The sequence below is a fragment of the Lathyrus oleraceus genome, chromosome 3, assembly GCF_024323335.1.
Source record: "Lathyrus oleraceus cultivar Zhongwan6 chromosome 3, CAAS_Psat_ZW6_1.0, whole genome shotgun sequence".
In the NCBI taxonomy this organism is placed as follows: domain Eukaryota; kingdom Viridiplantae; phylum Streptophyta; class Magnoliopsida; order Fabales; family Fabaceae; genus Lathyrus; species Lathyrus oleraceus.
This window is the reverse complement of record NC_066581.1, coordinates 156,500,640-156,509,045: the sequence shown is the minus strand read 5'-3', so window position 1 is coordinate 156,509,045 and position 8,406 is coordinate 156,500,640. Positions and strand designations below refer to the sequence as shown.

Genomic DNA, 8,406 nt, shown 5'->3' with positions numbered 1-8,406 from the left:
TTGGGAAGTACTTCATTTTCAAATTCTCATTGTTCGCTATGTCGTCTGCGTCAATTTGATATCGGGCGACGTGTTCTACTGTCAACTCGTTAGTGTCTCCAACGAACTTGGTAAACTTTAGGACTTTCCATCCCTTGGGTAACTCTGATTGTCGAACATATTCTAACAAAGGAAATATAAAATGCGGTCGATGGAGTCCTATATTAAGGCCATTCTGGGCTAAAATTTGTTCGACCATGTTTGTTATGTTATTTTTTCCTGCAAAATTATTCTGCTGGACATACCTAATCACTTGGTCAACATTTTGATTCCTCTGAACCATCAGAGGCCTAGGGTTTTTTTGTTCTATTTATTCTACCTCTTCCCTGTTCAAGGGAGGTTCTTGATGTAACACTTGGTTTTGGCCTACAGTGGCATGTGTATGCCGTTCTCAGGAATTTAGACCACTATAGCATTTGATATTTATGGAGAAGGTCAAACTTGTATTGGGGGTGTGCTAAAGAAATCAGTGATACACCCCATTTGATTTGCTAACACTTCGTATGTTCGATTCATATTTACAATCAACTGGTTTAAAATAGTTCTTATTTGTTGGCTGAGGGTATTCACTAACTCTAAATTACTCTCATCCATTTGCTACCTCATGGTCATCATAGAAGTTATATTCAAAGATGGCGTATTCTGGGGGATATAGTTTATCCCTCGTGGTCATACCATATTGTTGATGGTTAACGCTGAGGCATTGTAGGGGTTGTAGAATGGCGATGTGGCCATCATATTGTCACTAAAGGTTGATGCATTTGGTTAAAGGTTCACCATCATGGACGTTGGCATACCATAAAGGTAATCTCTTCCAGGCGGTGGCATTGAGAACCCAAACAAAGGTCTCACAATCGTAGGATTATCCAGAGAATTCCCTGACTACAGTGGGATGTTTCCCTTTGCGATGACATTGTTGAGACCAACGTCGTTGATGCCACCGGAGCAGTTGTTATAACTGGTGTCAGGAGAACTGGCTCTTCAACCATCGACATGACTGGTTGTTGCACTACATTTTGGAGATTAATCTAGGGATTGATACTATCTACAGGAGGAGGAGACATTCTAGACAAAGCCATATTACTCCTTAATTGCATATAAAATTCCTAGAAACAACTTTTAAAAACTAGAAAGTTATTTAAAAAGAAAGAAAACAAGAAAATCTTTAAACGGATAGGAAACTTAGCATAGGTTCCACCAAGTGTGCCAATTTGTTTACGCTGATAAATGGTAAACAAGTGTTGGTCTCCAAATTAAGGGTTACTTGCAGGATCAACTAGTGGATCCTAGGATATAGTGCCAGATAACCACTTTATTTTGTATTCTCTTGTGTTAAAATGATTGTTTTGGACTTGGTCGAAAACATAGGGTCTTAGGTGACCGTAAGACCGAAAGACGTCGACTTCGACTACTTCAAAAGTGTATAAAAGAAAAGATAAAGACTAGAAATATTGAATGAAGTTACTTAGATAATACTGAAAATAAATGAAATAAAGCAAAGTGAAATAGTAAGACTTGAAACTTTGCATTGAAAGTTAAAGGTTGGTAATTCATAAATTCTTACATTCTTTCAGCCATTCGCTCATTTCTCTATACGTCGATACTCTGAGTTTTCAGTGAGATTTTTGTAATACAATTAACACACCTAATTCAATGTAATGAACTCCTATATATACATGTATGAAATAACTACCCCTAACATTTCTATCTCCAGAGTTCACCACGTAAAGCTTTGTATGCAGCTTATCTTTGTGCTTTCTCCATGTGTCTCTTTAGAAGGAAACCCACAGGCAGTCATTGATATTTGAACGCAACATTGTGCACCCAAATAACCGCCTTGTTGACCGATTTCCACTGTCGTAAGACCTATGCGGTCGATGCTATCACATAATCGAAATGTCTCTTGCAACATCCGAAAATTTCTCTAAGTCCAGATTATGGTCAAACTAAGATTTTTCGTCTTTGCCCTTGTTTGCCGAGATTTTTCCTCCCGTCGAAAATCCCAGCTAACACACGGTTACTAGTCTCATACTACCCGCCTCATTTAGTAAATTTGATACACTTATCTGTCCCGTATCCGTGCGAGTATCTACTAGACGGATATATGTGGATTTTGATATACCCACCGATATTTACGAGTATCCATAGAAACTATTATTTAAATATTTTTTTTAAAAATAATATAGTTTATAAAACTTTCTATTCCTTTTAAAGACAAAATAGTTTCAAATTTAACACATAATAATAATAACAAAATTAAATCACATTCATTTTATGTCTTCTTTTATCAAATAATTATAGTAGATTCAATAGAATAATAATAATTTTATATTCAACATAATAATAATAATAATAATAATAATAATAATAATAATAATAATAATAATAAAGGAGGAAACATTTCAATCATGTGAATATTGTCACATCGTAAACAATAATTGCACCAAACAATTACAAATTTCAAGAGGTCCCGTAGCTCAATTGGTTAGAGCGTTGGTCTTATGAGCCGAAGGTCGCGGGTTCGAGCCCCGCCGGGACCATATTTTGCATTAATTTAGCATGGGTTCCATTGAGGATTATCACAAGACCCATGGAATCTTACATAAGAAAACACCTTCCAAAACTCCTTAAACTAATGGGTTAGTTGAAAGGTTTATATAATTTCTTACCCAACAACACCCAATGAAATACATTAAACACGGGTTAGTCCAAGCTTGATGGCAATGTGTAAGTTTGATTTCATCGACAAAACTTTAGATCTTGAGGTCACCATCATAGTATCTATGGGGTTTAGTTCGATGTTATGTTTGGATTAACTGGTTCTACTTTCTAACACAAAGTTTATCATGATTTAGATACTGATGACGCGGATTTAGCTAATTTAGATTCTTCTCAAATTGTACGTTAAAAATAAATTTTTAATAAGTGTTCATCTCTTGATATGTTTTCCCCTTATTCTCCCAATGATTCCCAACAACACCCAATGAAATACATTAAACACGGGTTAGTCCAAGCTTGACGGCAATGTGTAAGTTTGATTTCATCGACAAAATTTAGATCTTGAGGTCACCATCATCGTATCTATGGGGTTTAGTTCGATGTTATGTTTGGATTAACTGGTTTTACTTTCTAACACAAAGTGTATCATGATTTAGATACTGATGACACGGATTTAGGTAAATTAGATTCTTCTCAAATTGTACGTTAAAAATAAATTTTTAATAAGTGTTCATCTCTTGATATGTTTTCCAATATTTTTATAAAATTTATGTTGGATTATAAAGAGAAATTATTTAATTTTTTAGTTTCTATTGTCTATTGACATTTGATGTTGTTTTTAGTGTTGCCGACTTTGGTATTATGTGATGTTAGTAGTGTTTCTCGATTCATCTCTCAATTATTATGCCACATCATTTAAACCTATAGATATGACAATATTTTGAAAGTTGATATTGAATGTTATTTTTCTATTGACATTTTATGTTATTTTTAGAGTATAAATAAGTTTGAAAATTTTTTGTTACTTGTTATATGGTTGAAAACATGTTAGGCTGAGGATGAGACATAGTAAAGACAAAAGTCCCTTAATCAAACTGTTCAACCAACCAACCAGTTAGTTGTCCTTAGATCTTGAAATTCCTTGTTTTGTTTTAAAAATATTGTAAGATTGCATTTAGAATTTTTATTTTGAATATTTCATGTTCAATAACATCTTATCTTTATGACATGTAAAGATTTTGTAAGAGCCTATAGAAGATCTAGTTTCCAATAGGCTCTACTTATTTGTTCTGACCTTATATACAATGTTATATTATTTTTTTGGCTTATAATATTAAAGGTAGGCTTTCTTTAATTTTGGGATTTGTATAATAAACTAAATGTCGAGCTTGTTCAATAACATGTTATCTCTATGACATGTAAAGATTTATTATAGCAGTAACACGGATTGAAAACTGAAATATATGGAAAAGATCTTCTTAAAATAGGAAACTAGAATATGGCTTGTAATGATTCTTGTGTTATGCAACTTTTGGTATTATCATCATACATGATGTTATCTACAAATTTATTTATCATACACTATTATAAATAATACATATAACATTGATTAGAAACGAGGTATTATCTCAGTTTCATATGCAAGGTAACGAAGGATGTCATAAAAGTATGTCATATTGCCTCTCGGTATTTAATAAACTGACGAAAAAAGTGTAATAGTCATGGATTTGATCCCTCAACGATGACCTTTTTGGATTTTTAAATGGTGAAAACACATTTCCCTTTGATTTCGACATTTAACTGATAGGTAAAACACAATTGAGTTTATTATATCTGTCATACGGTGAACTGACTTTGTGTGTTTTTGCTTTGGAAAGCAAATGTCGCGGATAGCAAGAGTCGCCACCGACTTTTCTTTTATCCAATAAGGAAAGGTGGAAAAGAACAGGAAAGACCTTAATTAGATTTTGGGTTCGGGAGGTACATTATACAAAGGGAAGGTGTTAGCACCCTTTGTATCCATGGTTATCCATGGGCTCTTAATTGCTGGATCACTTATGTTTTTCTTGTCTAAAAAAAAGTGTTTGTGAACTGCTTAGAAAATGTTTTGAAAAGAGAGTTTAGCTTTGTAATGATTCTTGTCCGAATGTATACAAAGTATTTATCTCATTTAATTTTGAAAGTTGTTTAGAAAAATATAACTTGGCAATGATTCTAGTACGAATGTATACCAAGTGGTGATTTTCTAGTATTTGCAAAGTGTGAGGTATGAAAAATGTTTTAGGTTGTGAGCCAGCAATTAAGAGTTATACCCACCCAAGGTCTTTATGGGCATTTCCTATCCTTATGGGGGTAAAACTGTCCTTACTATTGAGAAGTAAGTAGTCTTATCCCTTTGGATGTAAAAGGGTCATTGTAGGGTCATCGATTGGTCATTGAAGGCAACATTTGTAAGGATACCTTAGCATTTGATGGGACGATCAGCATTTAACCGTAGGCTACAACGACGGGTCATCGAGGGACAAAAATCATATATTCACAGGCAACATCCGAGGGACTATGATTTATCTTATAGGGACATGATGATTTAACCAAAGGGTCTTTGCTAAGTGCATCCCCACTGTAGCACCTCAAATTTGCACCTCCCATTTTGTACATTCATTTCATATTAGGTCATTAACATTACATAGTCCACTGCATATCATTGCATTGTCCTTTGCCCAAGTGCAAGTCATCAGACAAGATTAGGTCAAAATGATCAGGAGATCAGTCAAGCAAGCAAGCAAGTGCATTTCCTGTTGAAGCAAAGCCCTATGGTTGGTTCATCAAGTTCATGTGACCTAGGGACTATTTTGAAGTGGTTTGGTTAAAGATTGGGTGCTCAGAAGTCATCAGTCATTGTTCAATCTACCAGAAACCCTAGAAAGTCAACTGTGGTCGACTGTGCCTGAAATCAAGGATTTGAAGGTGGGAGATGGTTTGGAAGGCTTCACTCATGTCCATACAAGTCTCATTTGACATTTCAAAGATCAAGATTGGAGAATTTGAGGTCAGATGAAAAGTTTCCAAAAATAGTAAGTGACCTGTAATTGGAAACTGCCAAAAATGGAAAGTTCTTCTCCTCAAATTTACATCATCATACAAGCTTCAAATGGAATTTTGTCCAACATGAAAGTTTAAGATCTTGCTCTCACCTTTCCAAAAAGTCCAAGAACATTCATTTCTCATATGTGGTTGGCAAGTTATGATCAAATCATTGTCAAGAATTTTTGAACTTCAAAGTGGGATAACTCTTGAACCATTTGGCCAAATTGAGTGAGGTTTTTTGCTACAAGTCAAATTTGACATGTTCTATCCAAATCCTTCATCACATTTCATCAAAAGTCATCATATCAAAATGGCATTTTTTTTAGTGACTTGAATTTAAAAAGGGAGAGTTAAAAAAGTGACTTTCAAAATAAGCATTTTCTACACTTTCTACCAATTGCACTTGATTAAAAATCATATTTGGAGTGTGTTTAGGCCCAATTTCGTGTACTGTAGCATGCACACCATGCATAGAGGTGGAAATATCAACTTTGCATAAACACTTGTTTCCACTAATTCTACTTGCCAAATACCTAAACATGTTTAAGATTTTGCTTAACAGATGATATATAAATGAAACCCTAACAGAAAACACAAGGGGACGGCATTAAAAAACAAATCTAGATCCAAAATAGCAAGGCTCTCTCAATTTTGGTTTTTCATTTTTCTGCAATTTCTTCAAGAACAGTGCATTTAATCTTCAAGGATTCATCATCTCCAAGCATTGTAGAAGTTTTTGCAAGCAGGAATCTTCCACATTCGAGCAAAAACTGGAACTGTTGCATAGAGGTTCATCCATGGCAGCTTGAATTTAGAGCAAGATGGAGCACAACTGAGCTGAAATCATTCATCCATTCATCAACCTGGACCTTGTAGAGTTTCTGTTTCCACCTTTCAAAGCTCAAAAGTCACGATTCCACTACTGCCATTTCTTAGAGGTCAGATTTCAATGTTCTTGATTCATGAAATTAATGTAGGATTCTTGTAGATCTTTGAATGTAGGTTGTAATGAACTTTGAATCGTGGAATTTCATCATGTATTGAATGAGATATTGTGATTTTAAGTTTGGTTGGTGAATGTTATTCTGCTCGATCCGTGTTTGATAGCTCGAATTAGGTTAAATCATTGTTGGATTGTCGATGTACATGATGAGACGAACACAACGGTATATTGGTTGTTAAATTCTGAGAAAAAAGTTCATGTGATGATGAACATGATGAAGATGTTCATAAACCCTAAAAAATCTCATTCCCGCTCGTGTTTGATCCCGCTTGCTGCGCTTGTGCATGTTTCCGCTGTTTTTCTCCCATGAGACCTATCCCGTGATGCCACATCACTTAGTGAAACGTGGCGTTTCACTAAGTGGCGCCCCTTGTGGAATTTGAACACGGTTCGATTTCGTGTAGTGGCTTTCTCATCTTAGGCTTTGGCATTTATTTCACTTATGTTCATCATGTTTCACCATGCTTTCCATTCCATTTTTTTTTTCTTTCCACACTAATAAAATCATAACTCATTCATTCTTTGTCCAATTAATTTGAGGTTTTTTTACCATGCTCCTTGTGATGTCCTGAATTTTTTGATGGTTTTTAATAATTTTGTGCACGGTTGGAAAAAATATTTGGCTAGGGTTTGTTTTCACATGTCATTTTGTTGCACCATGCTTACTCTTTTGATCATGAAATGATGATGCTTCATTAGAAATTCTTGAAATTTTACATGTATGTTCTAGACTCATTCCTGGTCATTTTGGCATATGATTTGTGATTTTTGAGTTCCTGGATTGAGAGATATGACATGATCTTTAGAGGTGTGACAATTTGTGTCACACCATGTCTTGCTTGACTTCATGATTTTTGATACCATGCCATATGAATTCTAAATGACTTGAATTTTTGCATGTTGGATCTTCTGGATGTTAAGTTTGAATGTCAATTTTCCTGGATTTTTTGAGTGCATTTCCAATTTGATTGAGAATTTCCTTTCTGTTTGACCAAATGTGGACTTTTTGTGAGTCATGTTCTTAAATGTTTTGTGAAATTCTGGATATGTATTGGATGGACTTGAAATTTTGTGGAGTGATTATAGACTCATTGAAGTTTGCCATGGCTTTGGTCTGATTCATTTATCATGTTTGGTTTCTGTTTTATGATTGCTTGAAGTGGATGCATGTTTTGGTGCCTTATATGAGCTTGTTTGAACTTGTGTTGAATTTATGAATTTCATTGACTTGCTTCCCTCGATCCAAATGAGCTGAAATTTGGTGTGTAGGTCATGTTGTGAATGCTGTTTGATCATGAATTTTTTGGTGATTGATTGAAATGTTTGTGTATTGATTTGAGTTGAATCATTCTGTTTGGTTCTATGAGCTTCAAATTGCCCACTTTGCCCTCTTTCCTTCATGAAATGATATTGATGAATGATATGAATGTGAGACCACTTGGGTTTGATTCTTATTTGATTGATCTTGACTTTTGATAAGTTTCATGTTCTGTTTTGGTTTTTTTTTGCTCTCATTTTGACCCTAGTCTTGTACTAGTGGTTTGTGCTCTCACATTTGAGCTTTGTTTCAGGTCAAAGGGCACAATTGCCATGCTTAATGATGCTTACTCAATTGGAGTTGACCTATTGATTGTTGATGACTAACTTTGGTTTATTTTGTAGGGTTTGAGACTTGTACCTTGTGCCTTATGGCTTGCACCTTTGTGCATTGACTGTTGTTTGCTTGTGTACAGTTGTACAGTTAACTGTTGACCTTTGCTGTTTGATTTCTGTTTGAG

General features: G+C 34.8%; 1 non-coding gene across 1 annotated transcript; it reads left to right on the top strand.

The window, feature by feature from the left end:
• The first annotated feature begins 2,505 nt into the window (after window positions 1-2,505).
• TRNAI-UAU (transfer RNA isoleucine (anticodon UAU)) lies at window positions 2,506-2,579 on the top strand. The gene has a single exon. It is a non-coding gene; the product is annotated as a tRNA-Ile (tRNA).
• Window positions 2,580-8,406: the final 5,827 nt, after the last annotated feature.